General features: G+C 36.2%; 1 long non-coding RNA gene across 1 annotated transcript; it reads right to left on the reverse strand.

Annotated features, from left to right (window-relative positions):
* Positions 1-8,101: 8,101 nt before the first annotated feature.
* Positions 8,102-9,239, reverse strand: LOC112771795 (uncharacterized). The gene is made up of 3 exons (XR_003187204.2): positions 8,990-9,239; positions 8,550-8,793; positions 8,102-8,435 (listed from the first exon to the last, which is right to left on the reverse strand). It is a non-coding gene; the product is annotated as an uncharacterized lncRNA (long non-coding RNA).
* Between the last annotated feature and the right edge of the window lie 3,709 nt (positions 9,240-12,948).

Consider the following 12,948-nt stretch of genomic DNA (forward strand, 5'->3'; position numbering starts at 1 on the left):
TCCAATTGCCAAATCTTCCAACCATATTCGCTCCTATTTAACTTATTATTTAATTAATTTCGGTTAGACTGGGTATTACAACAAACCCCAATAAAAATAACCGAAGTATTTAAACCTCGGGTGGTCTCTCAAGGAATTGTAGGGAAGTGTTCATGTTATTGGTTATGGGACGTATATTTTGGGGTTTTGTGATAAGGAACAAGAAACATAAATGACAAGAAAGTAAAAGAACTCAAATAGTAAAAAGGTCTTGTCAAGGGTTGATGGTTAAGGATCTTTATCCTTGTTACTAACCACAACATGATAATTGCAAGGATCAATCCCATTAAGTCATCCTCTAACAAGTGAAGGAAAGTCAAATGAGCTTTATCAATCCTAATCCATAAGTCCTAGCTACCTCACTAATTAACTTAGTGGAAGCTAGAGTCAATGGACACCAATCATCAATCACTTGGACATTAGTAACTCAAGGTCACCTAAGTTATCATCCCAAGCCAAGAACACAAAAATCTACTCTAACATCCTTCCAAGCATTTTATCAAACACTTGGAAGGCATAAAAGGAAAGTAAGATAAAATGACAACAAGAATAAAATCTAACAACTACCAATTGCAAGGAATTAACAACAACAATTCAATTAACAACATAAGAACATCAAACATTAAATTGCATCAAAGGAAATCCAAATCCAACAAAGGGTTCATCACCATAAAAAGAGGCAAAATAAAGGAAATAACAAGAGAGACTAGGAGAATTAAACTGCTAGAGCATAAAAATGTAAAAGGAACAAGATGAAAACAAGGAATTAAATCTAGATCTAAGATGCAAGTACCCTAAAAACCCTAATTCTAGAGAGAAGAGGGAGCTTCTTTCTCTAGAAACTAACCTACATGATGCTATCCTAAAACTAATTGCTCCCCCCTTGACCCCTCTTGAATTCTGCATGTAATAGCCTCAGAAATGAGTTGGATTTAGGCCTGGGAAGCTCAGAAATCACCCCCAACGAATTGTCTTTAATGAGGTCACGTGTCGCTTGCCACGCGTATGCGTCATGTCACGCATACACGTCGTTGACAAATGACCTTCTCACGCGCGCGCATCACTAACGCGTGCGCGTCGACTTAAAATCTCCACAAGCTCATTTCTTCATGAATTCTCCACTTACATGCTTTTCTCTTCACTCCTTTGATCCATTCCTGCCTTATATATCCTGAAATCATTAACACATATATCAAGGCATCGAGTGGAATCATGGTGAATTAAATTTAGCAAATAAAGGCCTAAAAAGCATGTTTTTAACCATTAAGCACAATTAGGAGAAATTCATGAAACCATGCTATTTCATTGAATAAATGTGGAAAAATTTGATAAAATCCTCTAAATCAAGCACAAGATAAACCCTAAAAATGTGGTTTATCACACTCCTAAAGCATAAACAAACTCTGGAAGTACCATTAAGGTATTTGAGAATCCACCTCACCACTTTTCCACCTCACCTCATTGTTGCGAACTCAGCTTGAAATGACCAGCAAGTGGAGTACTAACAAGTTTGGAATTACTCATGCTAAACCTCTCTAAAACCTTCTCAATATACTTCTGCTGTGACAACCACATTTTTCCATTCTTCCTATCACAAGTGATACTCATACCAAGAATTTTCTTTGCAGGACCCAAATCCTTTATAGCAGAGGATCTGTTCAAGTGTTTCTTAAGACTTTCAATCTTCTTAGTGTCATGACCAACAATCAACATGTCATCAACATAAAGTGAGAGAATTATAAAATCACCATCAGAGAATTTCTTAACATATACACAATGATCAGAAGAAGTCTTACTATACCCATGACCTTCCATGAAGGAATCAAACTTCGTGTACCACTGCCTTGGCGCTTGCTTCAACCCATATAAGCTTTTCTTCAACTTGCATACAAGGTGCTTCTTTCCTTTATCCTCGAAACCTCTGGTTGCTCTATATAAATTTCTTTACCTATGTCATCATGAAGGAATGCAGTTTTCACATCAAGCTGCTCAACCTCTAAATTCAAGCTATCTGCCAATCCAAGCACAATTTGAATAGAGGACATCTTCACAACTGGAGAGAAAATCTCCTCAAAATTAATACCTTTCTTTTGCTCAGAGCCTTTCACAACCAATCGAGCTTTGTACCTTGGCTGTGAGACATTTTCATCCGCTTTCAATTTGAACACCCATTTATTCTTGAATGCTCTCTTACCCTTCAATAGCATCACCAATTTAAATGTATGATTTTCATGCAAGGATTTCATTTCTTCTTGCATGGCCTTCAACCATCTTCTTTACGCTCATCAGACAAAGCTTTCTGGTAGCTCTATGGCTTTCCAGTATCAGTGTTCATCACATACTCATGAGGAGAGTATTTCTAAGAAGGATGACGCTCTCTAGTAGAACTTCTCAATTCAGGCTCAACTGGTGGTTCAGGTGGAACTTCAACATATGGTGAAACTTCTGCATTTGGCACCTCAGGTTGAGGTATAGGTTCATCATGCAAATCATCACCATCATTATTAATTTGTACATCTCTCTCATCAACAGGAGGTCTAGTGGAAGGACCAGGTTCATCATCAGCAGAACGTCTAACAGTTATTGCTGACTTATTTGTCTTGTCAAGATCTTCAATAGTTTGGTCCTCAAGAAAAATCACATCTCGGCTTCTAATTATCTTCTTGCTCACCGGATCCTATAATTTATAACCAAAGTCTTCGTGAACATAACCCATGAAGATATACTGCTTTGACTTTTCGTCAAGTTTGGACCTTTCATCTCTTGGAATGTGAACAAAGGCCCTATAGCCAAACACTCACAAGTGACTATAGGAGACATCTTTTCCTCTCTAAACTTTCTCTGGAATATCACCATTTAGTGGAATCGAAGGAGAAAGGTTGATTAAATCTACTGCAGTCCTCATCACTTCACCCCAAAAGGATTTAGGCAACTTTACATGAGAGAGTATACACCTGACTCTATCATTAATAGTGTGATTCATTCTCTCTGCAACTCTATTATGTTGAGGAGTCTTAGGAATCGTCTTCTCAAGTTTGATCCCATGTCCTTTACAATACTCTTCAAACGGACCCCTGTATTCACCACCATTATTTTCTCGAACACATTTCAATTTCCTTCCTGTTTCTCTTTCAACACTTGCATGAAAGTGTTTGAGGATACCGAGCACCTGGTCTTTAGATTTCAAAATAAAAGCCCACACCTTTCTAGAATAATCATCAATAAAAGTAACAAAGTATGATGCACCGCCTAGTGTCTTAGCATCCAAAGTGCAAACATCAGTGTGAACTAAATCTAGAACATGTGATCTCCTATGAGGTCCAAAACTATAAAATGATAATCTAGCACGCTTTTCAACAAAACAATGAGTACAAGTATTTAAAGTTGTACCTTTCACGGGAAGTGAGTGCTTCTTGGCTAAGACGCTTAGTCCTTTCTCACTCAAGTGACCAAGACGTATATGCCACAAATCAGAAGAGGAATTATCAACTACATTCACCTATTTTTTGCACAACTTTGCTTGTAACTGGTAGAGAGTAGTGAGACTATTGTCTTCTTTAGCAACAATGAGAGCCCCTTTGGTAATCTTGCATTTTTCACTACCAAAGGAAGTGCAATACACCTCTTGATCCAATTCCTTCACTGAAATAAAATTGAACCGCATATCTGGCACATGGCTAACATTCTTCAACTGCAACTTGCATCCCATGTTGGTTTCAAGCCATATATCACCCATACTAATGATATTTGATGAGACACAGAAGTTGGTGAATTAAAAATTATTAAAATAGTTACGTTGCAAGTATAGTTCTTAACTCACCGAAAATCTGCCTATCAATTTAGAAATATGTCACAGAGAGTTTAAATTAAAAATTACTGGGAGTTGGAGTCCCAGGTCGTCTCCCAACGAGTTGCAGAAAAGTCTGCTATTTTATTAATCAGATGTTCCAAAAGGTTGAGTTAAGTAGATAGAAAATTAAATTGAGAAAATTTAAGTAATATGAATAAAAGCCTTGACTGGGAGTTGATTAGTTGGAATCTCTATTATTGATGGGATGATTTCAAGATTAATTTATAATTAATGGTTGTTCTGTTTAGTTATCCTTTACTAGGTAAAGGAAAGTCAAACAAGTTGGAATGCTAGATCTATTCACGAGTTGCAACCCACTTAGTTCAAAGGGATTGGTGTTAGTGACTGGACAGCAATCCAACAGTTAACCCAATTACAAATTCTCTTTCAATCCTTCCAACACAAGAGTTCCTTTCAATCAACTCCCCATCAAGTGAAGAAACTACTCGCTCATTGTAAATAATAAATCCATAACATATGAAAGAGAATTAAAAGAAGACATTATTATTGGAATGGAAAATAAATTAAAATGGAAGAAATAATCCTTGTATTAAATAGTCATGAAAGTATTCAAATGACAAAATTGAACAAAGCAAAGAACATGGAAGAATAAAACCAAGTTAAGAGAACGAACTAGAATGACGAAGTCTTGATGAGGAAAATAACTCTTCTCAATGTTCCAATGCTAAGACCAATTAAAAATTAAAATTCTAAAACCTAGAGAGAAAAACCTAAAGGAGTAAAACTAGATCTAAAACTGAAAACTGTGTAGAATGAATGTTGTGTTTTGTTTCTGCATATTCTCTGGCTCTAGTCTGCTGTTCCGGGCCGAAAAATGGGTCGAAATAAGGTCCAAAATCGCCCCCAGCGAATTCTGCAGATTATGCATATCGCACATGTCACGTGATCGCGTCATCCATGCAGACGCGTCATTCGCGCTTTTCCTTGCCACGCGTTCGTGTTGCTCACGCTACCGCGTCGCTTTAGCTTTTCCAATCCGCGCGGCCACGTGAGCCATGCAGCCGCGTCACTGCGATTTGCTCTCCTTCGCGCGGTCACATGAGCCATGCGACCGCGTCACTTCTCGTTGGTTATCTCCTCAAATTCTTGTGTTCCTTCCATTTTTTGCTAGCTTCCTTTCCAATCTCCAACTCATTCATGCCCTATAAAGTCTGAAACACTCAACACACAGATCACGGCATCGAATGGAATAAAGGAGAATTAAAAATACACAATTAAAGTCTATAGGAAGTAGTTTTCAAACATGTAATAAATTCAGGAAGGAATTATAATTTCATGCTAATTTAATGAATAAGTGGGTAAGAATCATGATAAAACCACACAATTAAACACAATATAAACCATAAAATAGTGGTTTATTAATATCACACACTCCTTTATCACCCAATTTGATCTTGCCAAAATTTCCAGCAGTATAAGAAGTGAAAAATTCATGCCTTGGAGTGCCATGACATGAGGCACCAGAGTCCATAATCCAAGTGGAATCATCACAGACAAGATTCACATAATTTTCATTATATGTGATAAGAACATCTTCATAAACAATAGCAGCAGTTTCTTTATCACTATCTTTACCTTTGTCTTCGTTTCTTCCCCTTGATTGTTCTCTTTTCAAGAACCTACAATACCTCTTGATATTTCTAGGCTTGCCACAATAATGGTGACAAATGAACTCCTTTCTTGACTTGTACTTTTCTCTTGACTTGCTTCGACTCTCGACTTGTCAAAACTGTGAGGTTTTCTACTTTGACTTCTCCCCCCGTGACTCTAAAACAAGTGCTTCTGACTGGGAGGAGGTATTAGTCAATCCCCGTTCTCTTCTTCTGGCTTCTTCATTCAACATGCTCTCTATAACCATTGCTAACATCAACTTTTCTTTTGGAGCTGAGTTAGTTAGTGTTACAACCAGAACTTTCCAACTATCAGGCAAAGAGCTCAACAACAACAAAGCTTGCAACTCATCATTCAAAGTGATTTCATTATTTATCAGTTGGTTCACCGTCTCTTGAAAACCCAAGTGCTTTGGCATTGATTTACTTTCAATATACTTCATATTGATAAGTTTCCTAATCAAGAATGCTTTGTTTTGCACATTCTTTCTCTCATATAACTCCTTCAATTTCTTCCACATCTTCTTGGAATTTGTTTCGGTGTCAACATGTGGAATCATGCTAAGATCAAGCCATTGCCTAATCAAAGCAACTGCCTTCCGATTCAGCTTCTTCCATTCAGCATCGGATTTGGTACCTTTGGATTTATCACCCTCTACAGGATCATACAAGTCCTTGCTATACAACATATTTTCCATGAGGATCTTCCAAATCGAGTAATTTTAGAAATTCAATTTGACCATATTTGGCCCATAAGTATTTTCCTCCATTTAATCATCACAGAGATAACAACCAAAGCTCTGATACCACTTTGTTGGAAAAACTCAACAAAGGTTCAAATAAGAACCTGTCGAACAACGAAAGCACCAAAAATAATTTTTTCACAAACTTTGCAATTAAATAGGTAATACCAAAGATACTCCAAGCAGCAAATATAATGGCAGATATTAAATAATTAGACACCAAAATTTTAACGTGGGAAAACCCCCAAAAGAGGGACAAAAAACTCATGGGACCTAGTTCAGAAAAGTCTTACACTATCAAAATAATGGGTACATAATCAGTCTTTCTAGTGACACTAGGACATCTCAACAACCAACAAAATACATCATCAAAACTGATGGAATTAATATAATCCCTCCACAAAGTGGGTATCTCAAATCAGATAAAAGAGAAGGCAATACAACTAGCAAGTTATATCCTAATGTTCATCTCTACACCAGGAATAACATACTAAAATTTGATAAGAAATGGAGCGATTTTACCGGTTTAATCGGATCAAAATGACATACCATTTTCCCCAAATTTCCTTCTTCTCTCCCTCGAAGCTTTCTATGTGCTTCGTTTGCTTTCTTTCAAAATTGAAAGAAGCCTCTCTCTCTCTCGCGGCTTTTTACCACTTTCTTTATTTATTTATTTTTATTTTTTATTTTGTTTTAAAGGTTGTGTGGACCCCACTTAAAGTTGGGGACCCAACAAGATCTTCGAATATGCGGAAAACCTAAGGAAATTTTTGTTGCAAGCTAGAAGTGATACCAGTAATTAGTGATATCATTTCTATCCCATCAAGGGGCTTTTCATGAACACTGAACAATATTAAGATATTTTTCTTTTCTTCTATTTTCTTTTCATGAATTTTGTTATTTTGAAAAAGGTAGGAGTAGTAGCGTGCTTTACTATATCCTTGCTAGTGCGTTGAAGTTTTAAAAGGGGTAGGAGTAGCAGATGCAATTTTAGAAAAAAAAATCTTGTAAAGATGAAAATTGATAGAAAGCTAAGTGAAATCTATATAGAAGAAATAGCTATAAGTATTAGTAGCTATAAATACTCTTATCTCTAATATTCTCTCTCAAAAATAATGGAATTCAAGGAGTGACTTTAAGTTTAAATTACACTTATTGAAGGCCTCAAGAGAGAATAAGAGAGGGATGTAGTGAATATGCCAACAACTTGTATTGGTCTATATAGTACCAATATGAATAACATTAAACTTGTCTTAATTCACTCTTTTTCTTACAAAATGTAAGTCTAATTTAAAATGTTTAGTCTTGTGATTTAGAATAAGATTTTCTATCAATAAAATACCCACTCATATTGTCATCATATAATGTTGGGAGTAACACAACTATTTCAACAAATTTTGCACACATAAGATTTGTGAATTAGTTGCAAACAAACCACGATCAACTACAAGATGCACTAATTTTACCGATGACCTTACCGATAATCAAGGTGTTGAAATTTAGTTTTACTTTGATAAAAGTGTATGGTCAAATCTGGCATTGGAAAAACAAAACCAATATTATCGATAGCGATAATAAAAAAATAATACCGATGGTGACATATGTCGGTAAATTGGCATGTGGGAAAAAATATTTAAAAAATAATTTAATATTACTGAGGACAGGATTATCAAAAAAAGAAAATGAATAATTTTTTATTTTTTTAAAATTGTCTATTACCAATATTTAGGCCATCGAAAAAATTGTTTTCTTTTTCTGGGATTTTATATAAAGTTATTATTTATGTAATAAAACACCTGTTATATCATTCAACTATCTAAAAATTTAAAATCAATTAATAATGTAAAATAGTAATTATTTGAAATAGAATAAATAGTAAATGTACAACCTTATTTTAAATTCAAATACAATGAAACAAAATAAATACCAAAATATCTTGAAAATTCAATTACAAATAAATAAAATCTGAACTACAAGTAAGGAGTCCAAGATGAAGTCATCATCATCACCCCCTGTTGATCCGTTACCTCCCTGCTGTAGTGCTGGTGGTGGCCAGTCGGTGATCGAAGATAAGATGAACGACGAGGTGGAGGGGAGGAGGCATGAGTGGCGTATTGCTAAACGAGCCACTCTTGAATATCTTGCTCTGAGTAGGTAAACCAGTTCACCTACCTAACAATATAATTTAGAAAGACAAGAAGTCATTATTCATCATATTTATGAATAATAAAATAATCAAATGAGTAACACAGTTTACAATTAATGTATAAAAACTATCTTCTTCACCGTCACTTGGTAGGTGGTGGATTCCTTTGTGTGCATAGATCCCCAGGTGTGAGATGCTTGATCAGCCGCGCCCTAGCTTGGATTGCCTGATAATCTTCTGTGGCCTAGTACTCCTTCTGTTGGGTGAGAATATCGTCTAGGGTCCTGTCTGTGGGAGTATCCTTGTTAAGGATATCTGAAAGCATCTCTAGAGGTGCTTGGTGGATCTCACCTGCCAAGCATTGTATATCTTCTACCCATCACCCTGGTTTAATTAAAAGTGTTGCTAAAATATTAAATGTAGGTGACTTTCATGTTTTTCAATATGAAACAAGTTTATAATTTGAACTTTAAAAAAAAACCTTTAATTACTTTAAACAAACACCACTAAAGATTGTGAATGAGATTTGAAGTCATGCTAAACTTGGGTATGATCCACTTAAATGTAAAACATAAATCACCTCCATCTAAGGGGAGCCCCTTAAGACAGGCCTATTATATGGATGTCACATCCTCTCTGGATGCTCCCGATATCTAGAGTGGCTAAGACTGTAGCTGGGGTTGGGGCTATGGTTACGGCTCTCGTTGTGGCTATGGCAGAGGCTGTGGCTATGATCATGTGTAGGTGGCACCCATATCTAAGAACTAACTCCGTGAATGAGAAGTCTGAATATCCTGATAGGGTCCAACCCCTATGATAGCTTTGCCCGTGACCCGGGTGATAAGGCCAGTGCTGCAACTAGAGGAGGGGTAGATGTTGTGGTGGTTTTAGGTTAGGTGCGTAATGACAAAGCGCCTAGGTCGAGTGGTGGTGCGCGAAAATTAAACTCGCACAATTTCACCGGCAAGTGCATCGGGTCGTCCAAGTAATACCTCAGGTGAGTAAGGGTCGATCCCACAAGGATTGTTAGATTGAGCAAGTAATAGTTATCTTGTTGGACTTAGTCAGGCGAAAAGTAAAGAGAGTTGTTGTTGTTGTAGGCGCATAAAACAAGAAAGTAAAGAAAAGAAGTTAAAGATTGGTAAAAAAATAATATATGGAAGTAGTTAAGGTTTTGGAGATGCTTATCTTTCTGGATCAATACTTCTTACTGAATTTTTTAATGATGAATGATTTATTCTATGGCAAACTTTAGGTAATTAAACTCCAATTCCTTGGCAGTTTAATCTCCTCTAATTCTCATCAAAAGCCAGAGTCAGTGGTCATTCGATTCAAACGAGGGTGAAGCTCAGCATTCTAGTTTAGCACTACAAAAACCTCAATTACCAAAAGCTAACCGAATTTTATGTCACATATTTAATTAGCCCAGATAGATTTGAGTTTAGGAGATGTATTCTCAAGCTGTAGTTCAATACTAACTTGTCAGGGACTCGCAAGAACTCATGTAGAAAAGAGGGTCATACTTTCGTTCCACCCTCAGTTCAATTGGATTGAAGAACAAAAATACATCTTAGAATAGAATCAAACATATATTAGAATAGAAAAGTAATAATATTAATCCATAGAAATAAGTAGAGCCCCTAACTTTAACTAGGAGGTTTAGTTACTCATACTTTACAGAGAAAATAAAATTAAAGTAAAGAGGATCTGTCTGGATCTTTTCCCATATATCTAAGTGATCTCCTCTTTAAATAGTAAATAGTAACCTTAAAAGATATTAATTTAAATTTAAAAGTTACAAAGATAAGGCTAGATAAGTTAAGGAGTGCTAAAATCCACTTTGGGCCCACTTTGGTTTTATGCTTCGGTCAAGCCTGGCATTCAACTTGGATTCTTGGCATTCAATACAGAAAAAAGGGGGTGAATTCGCTGGCTTCTGCTCCCTGGCTGGCGTTGAACGCCAGTTTTGGACGTTCAACTTGGGAGGTTAGTTCTTTTTGGGCGTTAAACGCCCAAGCTTGGTGTTTAACGCCAGTTTTGGCAGTCATTCTAGAAGAAAAGTATAGACTATCATATATTTCTAGAAAGCTCTGGAAGTTAGCTTTTCAACGCCATTGAGACTGCGTTAATTGGACCTCTATTGTTTAAGATATACTCGTTGGAATGCACAGAGGTTAGGATTAATAGCATCTGCTATCTTTTCTTCGTCTCTGAACAAGATTTTGCCAAACTTGCCCAAAATTTACCTAAAATCATAAAAATAACACAAAAACTCAAAGTAGCATCCAAATATGAAATTTGCACTAAAACATAGTAAAAATTAATAAATCTAACTAAAAATACTATGAAAATTCTAACAAAAAGGGTATAAGATGCTCAAGCATTACAATACCAAACTTAAACTGTTGCGTGTCCTCAAGCAACTAAAAATAAGATAGGACTAGATAGGAGAAAAAAATACATAAGGTTTTAGAGTTGTCAATGAAGCTCAGTCTAATTATTGAGTGGAGCTATTAACACTTTATTTCTGAATAGCTTTGGCATCTCTCTTTCCTTTGAAGCTTAGAAATATTGGTATCCCTTGGAACTTGGATCCAGATGATATTATTGATTATCTGCTTTAAGTTTTTCTTGATTCCGGATGATATTATTAAATCTCGACCTCTCGCCCAAATTAAATCACCTCGGCCTCCGGCCCAAATTAAGTCACCTCGGTCTCCGTCCCAATTCAAGACAATTCACCATCAAAACTCAATCCCAAAATAGAATCAATCACAAACACAAACAAATTCAAGGCAGACACATTTAAAGAATAGTTACAACAAGTATCACAATTACCAGTTAAACAGAATTCATCAGATAGGCAAACCAAAATACTTAGGCACACCCAAACAAAGCACACAAATGCAACATGATGCATGCCTATCCTACTGGCCGTGAGCTCACATGTCGGTTAAATCGCCAGAGCCCGACACATCCGGTAGCTAACCTAGACATTGTCTCTAGGTTGCGTATCCCCAGCAGGATCATAAAAAAAGGAGAATGCCTTTCTACCTTCTCCTGGAGGTATCACGAAGGAGAGTGCCTTTGAACATCGAAGGAGTGTGCCTTTCTACCTTACAACTAGTGAAAGATGTGGGGAAACCAATACGAAGGAGAGTGTCTTTCTACATTTTCCATATCCATACCATGACAAGAGAGGAAATCCTTCATCCTCAACTTGCCAAATCCGTAAGCGGGATAAAACCACCATCCTCACAACATCAATCATATTTAAAACTCATAATTCTTTCCTCAAATCAACTCAAGACAAAATAGGTTATTAAATTAGATCAAATTACCTTAAATCAAGATTTATTAAATTAAATTCCACGGCAAAGTCTCTGAATTTTAGGGGAGCGGCAACCAATCTTATTACCGTTCAATTAAATACCCGAAATATATTCCTCTTTGTAATTAATTAAACCAAATTCATTCTTTTGAAAAGCAAGTTAAATCCTCGTTTTTACTCGACCAAAACCCCAAACCATATCAAAACCATTTAGAGTTAAGACATTTCTAAAAGTCTCGAGATCCATTTCATTTTAACCAAATCAAGTTCTAAATACTTTAACTCCTCAAAACAAATTGCTTCAATTGAATAAATCAACCTAAACTTATTTTCAAACTCGTAACTTTTCCTCAAAGACTCGAAAATTGTTATTCTTAAATACTTATAAAAATTTCGACAGCACCTCCTTAAAACTTGGACTTTGCCACCCTTTATAGGTCCTATCCAAACATTTCTCAAATACTTTCTAACAGGTTCAAAACCAAATCATTTCCCAAATAAACACAAAATTCAAATTTTCAGCTATCAATTTATTTTCAATGTCAAACCACTTCAAAATCTAACCAACTTCAATATCCAACGCCAAATCAAGAAAATCAACATAAAAAATGTGAACACCCAATCAATTCCAGTAAATCAAGAGGCCAATTAAACATTCACCAACTCAACAAAATCAATCAATTAACCAAGTTATACGACGTTCTCAAATAATCAAAATATCCATCAAGCAAGCAACTCCATTAATCTAGAATAGCTCAATTTAATCCATAAGATTTACAAAAATCATAAAAATACATTTTTTGGCATTAATATCGACTTGTAACAATTCATGATAGTAACTTGAGTTTAAGAAATTGCCTCTACCTTGTTCGCGACTTAATTAGGAGACAAGCTACGCTTTTATTCTTATCTCCCAGCAGTGGCATTAATACCAACCATCTCGCAGCAACCACAGCCTCTAAACACAGTATGCAAGAACCATAGCTCAATCCTAAGACATTAACGTCACATAAAACTCAATAATCTATAACAGAACAGCGACAAAGAGGGGTTTTTGGAGCCAAAACAACTTACCACCCAAGAAAGAACCAAGAACAAAGCAGCGGCAGCTCCGACGGTAACTCCCGGTGGTGAGGAGCACTGACAGCAGTGGAAACCCCTTCTCCAGCGTCACTCTCGCTTGCTTTCCCCTTTTCCGACGATGGCAA

The sequence above is a fragment of the Arachis hypogaea genome, chromosome 18, assembly GCF_003086295.3.
Source record: "Arachis hypogaea cultivar Tifrunner chromosome 18, arahy.Tifrunner.gnm2.J5K5, whole genome shotgun sequence".
Lineage (NCBI taxonomy): Eukaryota > Viridiplantae > Streptophyta > Magnoliopsida > Fabales > Fabaceae > Arachis > Arachis hypogaea.